This window comes from Salvia miltiorrhiza, chromosome 2 (assembly GCF_028751815.1).
Source record: "Salvia miltiorrhiza cultivar Shanhuang (shh) chromosome 2, IMPLAD_Smil_shh, whole genome shotgun sequence".
Classification (NCBI taxonomy): domain Eukaryota; kingdom Viridiplantae; phylum Streptophyta; class Magnoliopsida; order Lamiales; family Lamiaceae; genus Salvia; species Salvia miltiorrhiza.
The window spans coordinates 19100389-19117851 of NC_080388.1; the positions used below are offsets into that span (position 1 = coordinate 19100389).

At 37.3% G+C, this 17463-nt stretch overlaps 2 long non-coding RNA genes across 2 annotated transcripts; one reads left to right on the forward strand and one right to left on the reverse strand.

Annotated features, from left to right (window-relative positions):
• The first annotated feature begins 367 nt into the window (after positions 1 to 367).
• Positions 368 to 3796, forward strand: LOC131011475 (uncharacterized). The gene is made up of 3 exons (XR_009096941.1): positions 368 to 564; positions 2832 to 2895; positions 3494 to 3796. It is a non-coding gene; the product is annotated as an uncharacterized LOC131011475 (long non-coding RNA).
• Positions 3797 to 7171: 3375 nt separating this feature from the next.
• Positions 7172 to 8656, reverse strand: LOC131011476 (uncharacterized). Its single transcript, XR_009096942.1, has 2 exons — positions 8138 to 8656; positions 7172 to 7844 (listed from the first exon to the last, which is right to left on the reverse strand). It is a non-coding gene; the product is annotated as an uncharacterized LOC131011476 (long non-coding RNA).
• Positions 8657 to 17463: the final 8807 nt, after the last annotated feature.

Consider the following 17463-nt stretch of genomic DNA (forward strand, 5'->3'; position numbering starts at 1 on the left):
TGAGTGAGTGCACTAATATTAGTGCTATAATTAGTTTATTTTGGTCACATGAATAATTATGTAATGGTATTTTATTAATGAGTAACATTTCCATAATTATTGTGATTAATATTTAATCACCCTTCTCACACTATTATTTTTAATTTCTCAAGCATGTGACTAAATACCACAATTTGCCAAGTGTAGAGATTATTGAGAGTGTAGAGATTAGAGAGAGAGTGTAGAGATTAGAGAGAGAGAGATCAAGGCATTAAATGCCAATATTTCCTTAAGATCTTCAAATCCTTACAAGATCACAAGATCATTTACATATCTTGCAAAATCCATGCACTCTCACTCCTCACTCACCATTTTCGGCTACCCCTCTCTCTCTCCCACATCTCTCACTTTCCTCCATTTTCCTCCATTGAAGAGACCTTCGGAGCTTCCAAAAATTTCACCAAACACCTCAATCCACTCTTAATTCACACATAAACACATCCTAGCTACTTGAATTCAAGAGAATCATTGAAGAAGGGCTTCAAAGCTAGAGTGAGAAAGTGTGAATCTTGGTAAGAAATTTGGGTACGTGACCATGTATTCCATAAATCTTGCTTGAATGATGTTGTATGTGAGTATTCTTGAAAGATTGAAGCAAGAAAATCACCCCCTCCTTTTTTTTTTAAAATTTTCGAAAAATTGGGTCTCATACCCTTCAAAAATTTCCCTTTTTCTTTTCTTGATTTGGGGTGAAAAATGAGATTTATATGATGATTGATGTGTGTTGTGAAGTATGTGCCTTGAGATGTGAAAGTTCGATGGAGTTTAGTTTACCCAAATTTGAGAAATTGTGAGTTGATGATTAAAATGATAAATTGATGATGAAGATGAGTTCATGAGATGTATATGATGATGATTGATGGAGTAAATTGAGTATATGATGTAAATTGATGATTTTGATATGAGTTAGTTTAATAAAATTAGGGATATGTGTATCTATGCTCTAATTTGTAAATTGATGGTTTATATGTGAGTTTAAATGGTTAAAATTGATAGATCCATGATTAGATTAAGGTTTCATGTGTGTTTATAAAATTTCAAAGAGTTTAGTTTAATAAAAATTAGGACTTTTTGCCTATGTGTTATTTAAGTGATTTGGTTTAGGATATATGTTTTTGAGCATGAAATTAGTGTCTATTTATGTTTGATTAAGTCTTTTGTTGGCTAAGTAAAATTTTGACTTAGTTTAGTTTATATGAGTTTTTGAGTTCTCATATGATGTGAAATGAGGTCTAATTGCCTTATGACCATTATGTGAGAGTTTTTCATGTTTCATTAAGAGTTTTATGTTGATACATGAAGTTTCATTAGAGTTTAGTTTACATGATAAAAGGGAATCTATATGTGTAAAATGAGTTATATGATGGATGAGATCATGTTTGAGTATTTGAGTAATTTTGAGCATGAAAGTGAGAAGAGAATTGAAATGATGCGTTTGTTGAAACGTTTCCCTTGAGATTTGAGTTAAAATGTAAAAGAAGAGAGTTAATTTGAGTATGATGAGTATTATAATGTGCTTGAATGTTTTGAGTGTTATATGTGTTTTAAATGAGCTTTGATGAGTTTTCTTTGAAGGAATGTTGAGTTGAGCATTTAAAGAGTTTGAGATGAGATTTTTGGTGATTTCGTAGGCCTACTGACCTACTGTAATCGACGGTTTGTCGATGTCAAATAGCTTTGAAAATTTTATATAAAGTCCCTACATGAGTCTTGAGCATACCGGTAAAATTTCAAGTCATTTGGACTTCGTTTACTATTTTTATAAAATACAAAACCTAAACTGCACATTACTACCGAGAATTTCAGAGAACAGGGTAAAGAGTCATTCTTTTCAGTCGCTTCCTGTGTGATATATCTTTCCAACTTTTTATGGTATTAACCTTATTGTGTTAGCTAGATATCCACCAAATTTGAGACCAGTTTGACAACGTTTACTATTTTTCAAAAATCCAAGTTTTCGATTGCTCAAAACGTCCGAATATGGTAGATCGTGGTAAAAACGTCATATCTCTCAAACCACTTGGAGTTTTCGACTCTACTTTTTTTATATGAAACTAGACTCGAAGATCTTTCTTTCGGTATGAGTCTCGAGTCCAGGAGATGTCGGAGTCAGAACAGATTAAATTTTGAGTTGAATCAGTGTAAAAACAGAGCATGTTTTAATGATGTTTGATTGTGATTCTTATGTGCCTTATGTGATTGTGTTGCCTATGTGTTTGAATGAGATTAGAAGAGTCTTATATGAGAGATAAATCAAGACTTAGAACCATGATTTTCTTGAAACCTATCCTTGAACTTAAGGATTTGAGATGAGTGGAGAATTTATATAGAGTGGAGTAAGAAGATAGAATATGAGATAAGAGCATGAGATAAGGCTTTATGAGTATGGATTTCAAAAGGATTAAAATGTTTTATATTAATTCCATTTTAATGGAGTTTAAAATGCTTATTTAAGTCAGTTATAAATGAATAATGGAATTTCGTATTTATTTACATGGAAATGAAATGTATAGAATGTTATAAGATGGTGCATGATTATTATCTTTTATGTGAACATGTAAATTTCTAAATGATATTAAGTTTAAGGATGTTGAATTCTTTTATTTTGTTTGTTATGTGGTTACGTGATATTATGTGGTTAGTCGATGTTATATTGGTTTTTGATTGTTTTAATCGAAACGACTTATGGATGCTAGAACCCTAAAACACTAAAAGGTACCCTAAGCACGTAGAATTAGACTTTGTCTTGTGACAATTTTCTTCACGAACTTACCGACTCTTCATCAATAAAGGTCCGGACGACAGGAAGTGAAGCCGAAGAAGAAGCGACTCCACGCTAGCTTAAGAACGTTTGAGGTGGGCATTACTTTTACTATACGTATATAGAGATCCCCTGCGTGTCGTAGGCCTCTTATACGAATATATGCATGAGATGATTTTAACTGTTAATTTCAGTTTATTATTATGCCCAAATGATAAATGACTCTTATGAAATGAAAATGAAATGTTTATGAAATGAAATGAAATGTTTATGAAATGATTGACTGCCAAAAATATTTATGTTTTTATATGAATCCTATCTGTGTTGGTTCGCCAACTTTAAAGGAAATCCAATTGAGATCCTATGCTAGACAAAGGTCGCTAGCTAGGGTTAACGTGTACACTCATGGAGACCGCGAGTCGCTTGCGACCGGTCTTGGCGTCCGTGGTAAGGAGGCCTCCTTCCCGGCGCGTGACAGAAAAGAACAGATATGGATCATATGAAGGAAAATGATCGGCCGATCGACTTTATGAAAATGAAAGAAATGTTATTAGTAAGCACAGGTCTTTCGAGAAAACCCTTGTGTGTTACTGTTTGGCAGTTCAATTTATATATGTATGCATGAATGTATTTTCGGCATTTGTCCACTGAGTATTTTTATACTCAGCCCTGCATGTATTTCTAAATGTGCAGGTTGAGCAGCTGATGGAATGGAATGGTGTTGAGCGGGTGTTCCTTTGACATTTCAAGAAATGTAACCTTGAGTATACATCTTCATATGTATATCTCACACGTTTTCCGCTGCAAACACTTTGATTAGGATAGTTCTATGTTATGAAGTTGTGACACGTGTTATTGGGTAACCCACCTTAATCAGTTTTCCTTTATGTGTATGTTTTATAAGTATCCAAATAATCATATATGGTCCTAGCATTTTATCTATGAGTGACATTTCCATATACTTTAATGTTAAGTAATTGTCCATTTCCGTTCCCACTTATTAATTCTCATCCCAAGTCATAATCCCGGCTAAACCGTCATTAAGGGTAGCGGGCTGTGACATAATTAGACCTCTGACAGCTTTAATTAATTAATCTCTTTGTAATCCTTAAGCAGTACCACTCAAAACTTATTATTGCACCTGAACTTAATCAACCTGCAGGGTTTAACGCAATAAACATCATTGAGCTCCTTAAGGGGATGTCATTATCCTTTATCGGATACGAGTACTAATACAGATAATCAAATATCATATATTAACCGCTATCACCCAAGATACAGAGTACTCAAGTTACTATATAACTCTCACTCATAGTAAATCAAAGTGATACACGAATTAACATATATATTCAAAATCTTATTAGTATTAAGATTTTATTAAGTCTCCGAGATCTTGATTCTTTACTTAAGTCAGATAGAAGAATACATCTCACTGTGGTCCTATCAATACGTTATGACGTACCAGTATAGATAAGTAGTCAAGACAAACTACTTCCATCTATACCGCAGCCTAAAACGATGACTCATCCTAAAGTCATCTTGGTTGTGATTATATTATATCTCTTAAGGTTAATCCAATTATATGGTCTTCTGTGATCTACAACACACCATATAATCTACTTATATTAGAGCTAGAGAACATACATATGCAATCATGAAGACAAACAGATAGGAGATTAAAACAGTGAACACATGAATCATTGTATACAAGCATAAAATGTTCTTGCTTTCAATATACAAATCCAACACTCTGACTCTGAGAAATCTTAGCGCGGGTTGTGCTAAGTGTGAGAAATCCGACACGAGTGAAGTGTGGATACTGAAGAAGTGGTTTCTTCAGTGGTACGGTTGTGTGCACCCGGCAAGCACACGGTTCGGTTTGCAGTGCACCAGTTAAGCACTTGCAGAGTGGATTGTTGGTCTGATTAACCGACCGTGGATGTAGGAAGTGTTTTCCAAACCACGTAAAAGTCTCTGTGTTATTTACAGCTTTCAGTTTTACATTCTTACTTGTGTTGTTTCAATAGATAAACTGAATACTGAATAACTGCAAAGAGAAACCTAAGACTAACAACGTGCTCAATCGAGGCTATTACGAAACTAAGTTTATTTCCGCTGCGTATGATATCAGTCTGACTGACCTATCCTCTGATAGTCAGGAAGAGTGTTATCATCTCTGTTTTAACAAACTCGACTGAAGCCCTTACGTGCATCAGTTAAGTTCTAGTAACTTAACTGATAACTCCTTACTGAAGAGTTTTCAGTATCAGTCGTCAACCCTGTTTGGTCTAAACTCTTTTCAGTTAACAGGCGTCATAGTTTGCATGTAAAGTTTCGTTTAGATCTCTATCTTGAGATCCCTCTAATTTGAGGAAAGAAAAATAGCCCATAGGTGTATTCCCCCCCCCCCCATACACCTATTCGAGACCCTCTGGACCTAACATGATGAAGTGCTTAGCTTTTGTCGGCTGACTCTTTAATACGGGTAATCATACTAGGAAAAATTGGTTAACTCCAGGGTTCTGAGCAAATAACCTCACTCTGATACCACTCTGTCACGACCGGACCTAATTAAGGATAATTAAGCCGGGAAACCGTGACTAAGGGAGGGGGATTAGAAGCGGGGATAGAAATGGGGTAAATAAATAAGGAAGAAACGTATTTAATCATTGTCAACAAAATGAACCTTTATAATATAACGGATGTTTAGTCACGATGACTCAAATAATCTAGTAAGTTCGGATAACTCCGACTTAGCCAAAAACATAAGACTTGTGAGTACGCAGCGGAATAAAGGTTCTGATTACATGTATGAAGACATGTATTCCAAGAGTTCTCCAATATATATATATATATATATATATATATATATATATATATATATATGGGGCCGCTCCAATGAGACCCCCTAATTTTAGTGAGATCTAGAGCACGATCTGGTGCGTTTATTTTATCAATCCTATGGCTGATATTGTATCTAGAGGGTGATTTTTTTTCGCAGGGTTTGAATCCTGGAGGGAGTAGAATATTTTAAATTTTGGTATTCATCAATATATACGGCATTGTTCATCAGTATATACGGCCCTATTCATCAGTATATATGTCTTATTCATTACCAATTTTATAAATTTTGTTTTTCATCAGTATATACATCTTGTTCGTTAGATATACGTCTTGTTCATTAGTATTATATGTTTTATTCATTATCCTCATGTTACACGAAAAATAGGGGGTCTCACTGGAGCGCGCCTCTATATATATATACATATCTATGACAAAAGAAATTCCGCTCGTCACTTCATCACTACCGGCTACTGCTCAACCTGCACATTTAGAAATATATGCAGGGCTGAGTACAAACGTACTCAGTGGGCACGTATGCCTAAGTATATAAAAAAAAATCATACTAAATAAAACTGTAAATTGTCATGCCATCATAAACAGTACAACAAGGGATTTTTTTTTTTCGTTAAAGGAACCCAAGCCTACTGAAATCATTTGTGATTCTTAAGGTTCGTCTGTGCAGACTAAGTTCTCTTGTAATCTATCATATCTGAAGCTGTGTACCGGAGAGGTGGTACACTTGACCGGCCAACCCGCTCGAGGACTCACGGTCATTGGTGTACACTAGCCCTGGCAGGATAGCTATCAACTGCTCAAGACCCGAATTCGATTACATAATTGCAGATAGATATCATACTAAAATTGAAACATTTATGACAAGACAATAGTTGAAATAATTTTCAATTCAAAGATTTTGCAACGAAAGAACTTGCTCAAATATAACATTTAAATCATTTGATATATATAAAAATAAACCCACCTGATGGCAACTCTTGTTGTGGTGCAGTAGCTCTTGTCTAGTTTTTACTCTCGTGCTCGACCTTAATTGTAAGAATATAGTTTAAGATTTGTGCTCGATAAAAATCCTCAATTGTGTAATTAACTATGCATGACTCTCTTATGCTTGAATTAATAATCGAAGAATTTCTATTATTAATCCTGGCTATCGGATTAACTAAATAAAATAAACTAACTGAAGTTCGTCTCGTGAGGTCGGATAAATAAATAAGACTAATCTGTTCATCTTAGGGTGTTCTAACCCACATAGGAATTAAAAGATCTTGCTCTATTCAATCGATTAAATGAAAATAGCTAAGTCGGCTTACTCACTTGATAATCTCGTAAGAATTAGTCATAACTAGAAATAACTGGATTGAATTAGTCAAACTCAACAAGCTAGTGGAATAATATTATAAGTTCAAGTAATTAAAAGGCTCAACATAAGATAGCCTAATAATTAAATAAATGAAAGTCGTCGAAAATAAAAATAAATGCAATCAGCCAAAATAAATAATTAATAAGGCCCAATTTGCAAAATAATCTGGCTGGGTGAAGGCCCAAGTAAAATAATTAAGTTTGAGCCCAATGCAGATGGTCCAACTGCTAAATAAATAATTCTGGGCCCAATGAAACAATTAGGCAGCCCAAGGGAAAATTAAAATTAAAATGGCCCAAGTAAAATAAATGAGGAGGCCCAAATCCCCCCCTCAAACTTGTCCCTCTCTCTCACTCTCTCTAGTCTCTACTCACGCACTGCAGCTATCTCTCTCTGTCTTTGTCTCTCGATTCATGCCAATACGCCCCTCTTCTCGAATCTCCGGCTGCCGCGGCTGCTACTTCGCCAGAAGTCGTCTCCAGCCACCACCTCGTTTCCCTCAACCTCTCTATTCTTCTCTCCGAAACAGACCCGCCACTCTCCTCTCCCAAATTAGAAATTGCCGCCGCCGCCCCAGAAATCTCCGGCGACATTGTCACCTCAAGCCGGTGTCGCTCCGCCTGAAACTCCACCGCTGCCGCGCACCGAGCCGCTGCCGCTACTCCAGAATCGACGAGGGGCCATAGCTGGGGTTGGGAGTCGTCCGCCCTTCACCGCTCGACACCGTTGAAACTGCTGTTTTCGGAGTCCGATGGGGCAGCAAGGCAGTAGGCCTACCCCTTCTAAAAGCTAAGCCAAATCTGACTCTGCTTCATCTATCGATTCCTAACATAAAATATAAACAAGATGCAGTCTCATCCTTGCTTTGCTTAAGAATCATACTATGCTTGTTCGGGTTCTTATAGATACAAGAAAAGTGATTGGTGTTCTGCCTTATAGAGTGTGAGATGCCTTTGTTTTAGCTAAAACAATGTGATTTTTCTTGAGTTGGTCTATACTCTGCTATGGAACTTGTGCTTTAGCTATTGTCTATCATATATAAAAAGGTTCTCTTATCATTATAGCCCTTGTCATGTTATTGGTATGAATGTGGACTGGATAGTTAAAGCAAAGCTTACCCCTTGAGTTTTGGCAGAACAATGAATACAGCTTCTCCTTACTCTTCGGTGGATTCTATTTGTGGAATGCAAGAGAATGAAAGTGATTTGCTGGATGAAGTTTGAGGCTAAACGGAGGAATGTTGGGTGCAAATTTGAGTGTGCTAGAGAATAGATACAGAGGCAGAGTGAAGGGGATTGGGGGAATGAGTGTGCTAAGGAGGTAGAGTGAAGGGGATTGGGGGAATGAGTGTGCTAAGGAGGAGGTAGGGTGTAGGGAGAAGGGGATTGGAGGGGGGATGCGGCTGTAGCTGTAGCAGCTTCACACACACACGCCTCCTATCCCTTTTTTTTTTTTCTTTTTTTGTCTTTCTTTGTGTTAGCAGATGGTGTTTTAGAATTGTGGGCTAGGAACTTGTGTGATAATTGTAAAAGATAGGTTGTAAAATTTATGGTGTGATAAATGAAATGAAATCCTTGTGTCTTAGAAATTCTAAGTATGTAATATGTAACACGTTTTTATGTATCAGCTCGATACCTGATTGCTCACTTGCTAATATCGATAGACTATAAAATAAATCTCAAATAAATTCGTAGATCTAATTCTCTTGACAAGTCGGAATAAATTCACGACTTAAGTAATAATAATAATAATAATAATAATAATATTAAAAAAATAATAATAGAAATAATATTTCTATTGTAATAATAAATAAAATGACTTTGCTAAGTCAGTTATAATTTTGGAATAATAATTATTGACTAGCTCAATAATTCACATCGCGATTTTTGACGCAAAGCTAACAGGCATGAGTAAACTAATAACTCTGCTTCCAATATATATAATTCAATTCAAAATCATAAGCAGAAATCAAATCATAGATAATTACTGAAAGATGCAATAAATAATTATCGCATTGCTGATTTTTTTAAAAAAATTAAAAGAGCGAGTTATTACATTCCTGGTGCTGTCCGGCCGTGAAAACGAGAGAGGGAGGAGATGGAGGGGCCGGTGCCGGACTGGGGAAGAAGGCGGCAGGTGAAGCGGCGGCAGTTGCGGTGACTGCCCACCGGAGTTGAAAGGGAGGGTGATGTTCTTTTAGGGATCTGATTTAATTTGGGGGAAACAATGTTCTTTTCTAAAAATTGAGGTAGAGGTTGAGAGAGAGACTTTGTGGCTGGCGGCTGGTGGCTGAATCGCGGAAATGGCGACGGCGTTGGAATCAGAGAGGGAGAGGAAGAGGCGAGAGGTTGAGAGAGAAGAGGGAGGGGGAGCTGCTGCGTGAGTTGGGTATGTGTGAGTATGTGTTGAGTGCTGAAGAAAACGAGAGAGGGATTCAAGGGAGAGATAAGGAATTTGGGCTTAACTGTGGGTTAAAGCTTTAATTTATTATGGGCTTAAGTTTAAATTCATTAATTGGATTTTATTTTAAATTGAGTTTTGAACTATAAAACCATGCCTTTAAATATTTTATTAATAATATCAATGATTTTAAAGGTTTTATGAAAATTTTCTTAATTTTAATTATTTCCAAGTACGTTTAGGCCCTTATTTGTTATTATTTGAATTTATCTAATTAGGTGCGGCGCGATTAGGATGTTACTTTCGATTGAATTTCTCAAGTTAACCTTTAAGTTCAGTTCAAGTTTCAGGTGTGAGATGTATTTATTTACATGTTGTGGTTAATTATTGTCCATTTTAATATTATGTGTTTACCATATGTGAGTTAAATTAAATATCACTAGGGGCTAGCATAATTGGTCCAGGATGGTAAAGATCCTTGGTATGCCACAATGCGACATACATGTTAAAAGTTATAGTTGCAACCAGTCGCCAGGGGCCAGCATAATTGATCCAGGACGGTAAAGGTCCTTGGAATGCCACCGTGCGACTTACAGTTATGAATGTTATAGTGGATCATATGTGTTACCATTTTATTAACGTGAACAATGATTGCATGTTCCCACACTGAGTATATTTTATATGCTCATCGCATATTAAACATTTTCAGGTTTCTAAAGCCGGATGCGCGTGGAAGGTCGAATGACGAATCAAATATTTTGTATTTATCTTTACTTAAAGATGTTATTTTGAGTAAAGTATTTTAAATAAAAATTTATTTCATAATTTTCTCATTAAATATTTATTTATAGTCATGATTTTCCGCATGCGTATTCATTTAAATTTAAATTGGATTTGGGTGTCACATGAAGCCAGTGGTCATTCGATTCCATGAATTGTCGAGTCTTATGATGGTTAATTATATAATAATTTATCGTTTATTCGTTTTACTGAAAATGTTATTTAATGTGTGCATTTTTCTTGTACAAAAACATACAAAATTATATATTAATTTCATGACATAAAAAATAAATAAAAATATATTAGATATATAAAGACTAAACTAAAACATACAAAACTAAAAATAAAATTCTATGTGACCATATGCTATAACCATCCAGCCCTTTTGTATTTGGTATATTCTGTACGAGTTGCCCGATAAGTTTAAGGGAATGAAAGAATATAACAAGATGACAACAACTTTCAAAAATATTATACTCCCTCCGTCCACCAAATATATGCCACAATTTCCTTTTTCGTCCGTCCACAAAGAATATGCCACATTCATTTTTAGTAGTAGGGTCCACACCATTCCACTCACATTTAACGTGGGACCCTTACTCCACTACGAACTTCACTCACATTTTATTAAAACCCGTGCCGAAAGTAAAGTGGCATATTTTTGGTGGACGGAGGGAGTATATGATAGCTTAAGAATTGCTGAATTTGAAACGAGGTGGACCTGTTGGATTTGTATACTGAAAGCAAGAACGTTTAATGCTTGTATACAATGATTCCTGTGTTCACTATTTAATCTCCTATCTGATTGTGTTCATGATTGCATATGTATGTTCTTTATCTCTATTTAAGTAGATTATATGGTGTGTTATAGATCACAGAAGACCATATAATTGGAATAACCTTAAGAGATATAAAATGATCACAACCGAAATGACTCTAGGACGAGTCGTTGGTTTAGGCTGCAGTATAGATGGAAGGAGTTTGTTTCATTCCTTGTATCTGGTCCCTGGACTGGCCCAAAGTCTCCTATGCCCTAGTAGGAGAATTTTTGCCTATCACAGTTCTGGTGCCCTATGACTCTATTTTGTCTTTAAATACAGATGTCTGCTCTCAGGAAAAACACACGAAATTTAGGGTTTCGAGAGAGCAGCACAGGGCGCCAACTTGAGAAGGCCGATTCCTCCTTGGGAACTTTCACAGCTCGTTGTCCATCCAACGGTGAAAGCTGAGCAGGATACAGTTCAGAAGATCAGAGCTGGAGTCTTTCAACTCAATCATCGACAGCCTCTGCATACAATTCTCAAGTAAGTATTCTAACTCCTATGTGCAGCATTTAAATTCATAGGAGCATGTTAGGAATTAATCGTTGTATGGTGAATTAAGATATCCGAGAAACGATCCTATTGAGGCTATAATCCTTCAAGGCCGAATTTATAGATGAATATTTGAAGATAATAATTGGTTGGCAGACCTTTATGCTATGAGAGAAAGTTGGGTGCCGATATATTTAACTCACATGTTTTGGCTTGGGATGCATTCAACCCAAATGAGAGAATCAATGCATGCTTTTTTTGATAGCTACATCAACTCACGGAGCACATTGAAGTATTTTGTTCGGAAATATGACATTGCTATAACAAATAAAACGCATAATGAATTGCAGGATGACTTCAGGTCAAAGTATTCGATCATGAGACGACGAACTCGATTTGATTGGGAGGATCAGTTTGATCGTGTGTAAACGAATAAGGTCTTTCAGTTGTTTCAAAATGGTGAGGATTAAAATATGCATTTCTTGGATCATGGACCGAAATAAGAGAAAAGAAAAGAAATCATAACCAAACACGCCTAATTTAGCCCAAACAAGCTTGAGCAGGTCCGAACAGGACTGCTTCTGCCCAAACAATCCTGTTTAGCCCTAATCAGTCCTGCGCCTCTTCATAGACTTTATTATTTACCAGATATACCTTATTTTGAAGGCAGCCATATCTCTGTAGTTAAAGATCAATATAAAAGTTAGAGGATAAGTATAAAAACTCCTAATTCGAGTATGATTAGGGATGAATGCTATTCCTATTAGTTATCTGATTAGATTTATCTATAAATAAGTACAAACATCTCTGTATCGATATCATATACTTTTACGATCATAGTGAAGAATACCTAGAAACTTCGTGGACGTAGATCTTTCTGATCGAACCACATAAACTTCGTGTTCTTTGTTGTTTTTTCATATTTTCTGTTACTACTGATTTTTTAGGGCACAACAACTGGCACCGTCTGTGGGAAGCATCGGACCCAAGCTAGACGTTTGACGATTATTGACTAGTTAATTTACTTTTCTGGAGTTTTTCTGATATCAATCATCATGGAGAAGGACAACGCCAACACGCAAGCTGCTGACAACGTTCGTACTGATGCAAGTGCCAACCTCAATGCGATCTGGGATATTAATCGTAATTGGATCTGGATTTTAACCAGGAAGGAACAAACAGAACTCGTCTAGTGGAGTTGGCACAAGGGATAACACGTACTGAGGCTGCTGAACAAACACCCATCAATGCTATAACCAACGACCTGCTTGGTATTGGTCCTATCCCAGGATCCACGGAGGCAACTGCGCAAACTCTTAGCCTTTTGATCGCAAAGCAACTCATGAATATGGTTGGAGCGTCTAGCTCTACGCCTCCAATCTTGGATCAATTGGGAAATTCACTGGGAAAAGGTCCGACGGAACCGTCGATAATTGATCGAAACAAGAGAGGAGACCCCACGCTGACAAAGGGGAATAATGGAGGAGAACACCCAATCATATAAGGAGATCCCACCGATAGGGAGGATTTTCGAGAAGAAGATGAAGCTAAATCTACCCAAGAAGATTTTCGCCCAACGGACAGGATTGAAACTGGCTTGGCTACACAGTTAAAGGAGATGAAGCGGCAGGTACAACAGTTACAGGCTGCATTGAAGGAGATAGAAAAAGAGAATGGGACACGAAACGACGAAAGACGACGGGAGACTCTAGACAAGATTACGCATAAGGCATTTGAATCAGGATAGGAACGCTCGGCTAAAAGGATAGCTACTAGTTACAAAAGGCGATCACATAGAGGAAGGAGTCCATTTGCAAGAGAGATCTTGGCGGATACATTGCCAACTCATTATAAGCCAGTCATGCTAGATTATAGTGGAAAGGACGACCCGGAGGCCCATATGGCTCGATTTGAAACCCTGATGACCTTGCACCAATATAGTGATAGTGTGCGATGTCGACTTTTTTCCACAACCCTGTCAGGATTAGCCCAACAATGGTTCTGTACCCTAGAACATGGATCCATACATAACTTTGATGAACTATACGAGGCGTTCATGCACCAATTTGCCAGTTCTAAGATGGCGGGAAGGACTGCGATGTCCCTGATGGACATGCAACAAGAGCCGCAGGAATCCTTGAGAGATTATGTGGCTCATTTCAACATGGCTGCACTAGAGGTGCCAGAGGCGGAAGCTATGATCAAAAGATATGCCTTCATTCGAGGTTTAAAGCCTGGACCTCTTTTTGATGCACTACAAATTGTCCCTCCATGAGATTTCGATGATTTGTTATCCCGTCTTCCTGGATACATACAATTGGAGGAATCAAAGGCGGCTAGGTGAGCAGAGGCTGAGAAGAGCAGGGCCAAGAAGGGAAATAAAACAGAAGAGAGAAGTGAAAATCGGTATCTAGACAGTTCACGTACCCGAACACCTCCACCCAGAGGTCCAACCACTTACAATATCAATACCGAACGTGACTTGGAGCCCAGGACAGAAGAAAGGAGGAATGAGGACCCAAAGCCCCGTGCAGCTGTAAGAGACAGGGCTAATGACCAAGACCATAACAAATCCCAGAACTTCACTATTACTCCGTTGAATCAAAGCCTGGATGAAGTTTTCCATACTATCAAGAACAATCACTAGTTTCATCCACCTAAATCTTATCGAGAATGAGCCCCACAACCAGGACCTAATGATTTGTTGTGCGAATTTCATAACGCCTATGGTCACACCACAGAAGGCTACACCCATCTTAGAGATAAAATAGAAGCAATAGTCAGAGGAGGCAGGTTAGATCGGTTCATCTGCAGAGACAGGACTGAGAAACGAAGGAATCCAACACCACCACCACCACCTAGATTACCTAATAGGGAGGTGGGGATGATTGTAGGAGGAGAAACATAAGAAATATCTAACATGGCACGAAAAGCTGATATCAGGGTTGCTAGAGCAAGAACAGGACAAGTAATGGCTATTAGTCACAACGACAGGAATGCTGAGATTTCTTTTGGTCCAAAAGACGAACGACCACACAATGATACCCTGGTATGTACAGTAGAGTTGGTGGAATGCATAATTCATAGGGTCTTTGTGGACATAGGAAGCTCTGTCAATATCCTATACCAGGACTGCCTACAAGTTATGAACATAGGGGCGCAAGTGAGGCCCGCACCAGAGCCTTTATTCAGATTTAAAGATGAAATTCCTTGTGGAAGGGGGAATATGAGAGGTTTATGAAAACCAAGTGGCAGCCAAGGAGTGTTATGTACGAGCTGTAACCAAGCCAGAAGATGAAGCTGTACAAGATGAGTCATCTTGTAGAAGGAAAAAAAGTAAGCAGGGCCTACATCAGGGATGAGAGAAGAACTGGCAGAAGTCCAAGATCATTGTTACAACCCGGATCATCCCCTCATCATGCCAGGAGGACATTGTATGAGCATTGAGCTAATACTAGGAAAAACAAGTTTTACAACCAAGGTTGGGACGGACATGCCTACGGAGGTACAGAAAGAGGTCATAAGATGTCTAAGGAGAAATGCAGATATGTTTGCATTTAATACATCAGACTTAAATGGCATCGACCGGCGGCTAGCAGAACACAAACTTAATGTGGATCTAAAAATCAAGCCTGTCAAACAGAAACTTAGATCATTTGGAGCAGAGAAGGAAACAACAATAAGGGAACAGGTATAGGCTTTACTAAAGGCATAACATATAGTGGAAGTACAATACCCAGCATAGATTTCAAATGCTGTGAGGGTGGCCAAGAAAGAAAAAACATGGAGAATGTATATTGATTTCGGGGATCTCAACGCTGCCTGTCCTAAGAATCATTACCCTTTGCCAGGAATTGATCAATTAGTGGATGCGACAACTGGTATTTATCCCCTTTATTTGTGTCAGTTCAGGTCGTTTCGGGAGAAAACCAGGTTATAAAGGAAAAGTAGTCTAGTAGAGAGCAAGCGGAAGAAAAGTGGTCAGAATGGACTTTACCAGCCCACATTGCAAGCATATGTACCAAGAAGGAGCATAGGCGCAGTACCTCTCAAGTGTTACTTAGGGCATTGGAACCCGAAGCAACTCACCTGGTATAAGTCAAACTGGAGGAAGCAATCCGTATGACCACTACAATCAGAAACAGCCAGCCATTGCCAGAATTTGGAACCTAATGCAAGAAGATGTGAAGGATGATTGTGGAAGACGAGAAGAATGAGGTAGAAGAATCCAGAAAGGTGAAGAGTTGACCTAATCTGCAGCTAGAGAAAATGATCAATCGGATCTTTAATCATATCAATCAAGGATGGGGCCAGAAAAAGAAAGAAAATCTTGATGGAGATTTGAAGGCCGATGCAGCTACGGTTAGCCCACCACCAGACGCAAGTATAAAAGAAGAAGGAGCCCCTACTATCAAGAACTTTTGCTCGTAGTTAGAACTTTGATCTTTTGGCCGACGTCTGGCATTTTACTCTTTAGTTCCATAAATAATTTACACTTCGGTTGTTTTAATTCAGTTCAAACAATTTATCGCTTTCTAGTATTTTAAAGCGTTGCAAGGAACAAGATCGAAGCTGTTTACCTTAGGTACGTTTATCAATTCAAGCATTTATCTTTACTACATGTTGTGTTCATGTTATTTCGTATGTATGTTTATCAATAAGTGTGAGTAGTTCCTATTGGATTTGTATACTGAAAGCAAGAACTTTTTATGCTTGTATACAATGTTTCCTAAGTTTACTGTTTATCTCCTATCTGAAATGTTCATGATTGCATATGTATGTCCTATTATCTCTATATAAGTAGATTATATGGTGTGTTGTAGATCACAAAAGACCATATAATTGGAATAACCTTATGAGATATAAATTGATCACAGCCGAGATGACTCTAGGACGAGTCGTTGGTTTAAGCTGCAGTATAGATGGAAGTAGATTGTCTTGCCTACTTATTTATACTGGTGCGTGAAAACATATTGATAGAATCACAGTGGGGTGTATTCTTCTGTCTGACCTAAGTGAAGAATCAAGATCTTGGTGACTTAATGAGACCTAAATCCTAATAAGATTTTAGATATATATATTAAAGTGTGTATCACTTTGATTTACTATGGGTGAGAGTTATATATATTAACTTGAGTACTTGTATCTTGGGTGATAGCATTTTATATATGATATTTAGTAATCTGTATTAGGTAACCGTATCCGGTATATGATAATAACATCCCCTTAAGAAGCTCAAAAGATTTATTGCGTTAAACCCTGCAGGTTGATTAAGTTCAGGCGCAATAATAAAGGTTGAGTGGTACTGCTTAAGGATTAGTAAGAAATTAATTAATATAAGCTGTCAGAAGCTTTAATTAATTAATGGATGTTGGATATTTTAAATATGGGGTTCTGATAAGTCTAAATACAAGCCCCGACTCATCATCGGCAATAAAGGGGTAAGTCAATATTGATTCTCTAGTGGAATGAAGTAATATTTATGAATTAATTATGATCTAGGCTGATCATAAGAATTAATTCATTTGAGGCTCATCTTTATTCCTTAAGTTCACTATTTATATCCTATCTGAATTGTTCATGATTACATATGTATGTCCTATTATCTCTATATAAGTAGATTATATGGTGTGTTGTAGATCACAGAAGGCCATATAATTGGAATAACCTTATGAGATATAAATTGATCACAGCCGAGATAACTCTAGGACGAGTCGTTGGTTTAGGCTCCAGTATAGATGGAAGTAGATTGTCTTGGCTACTTATTTATACTGGTGCGTGAAAACGTATTGATAGGATCACAGTGAGATGTATTCTTCTGTCTAACCTAAGTGAAAAATCAAGATCTCGGTGACTTAGTGAGACCTAAATCCTAATAAGATTTCAGATATATATATTAAAGTGTGTATCACTTTGATTTACTTTGGGTGAGAGCTATATATATTAACTTG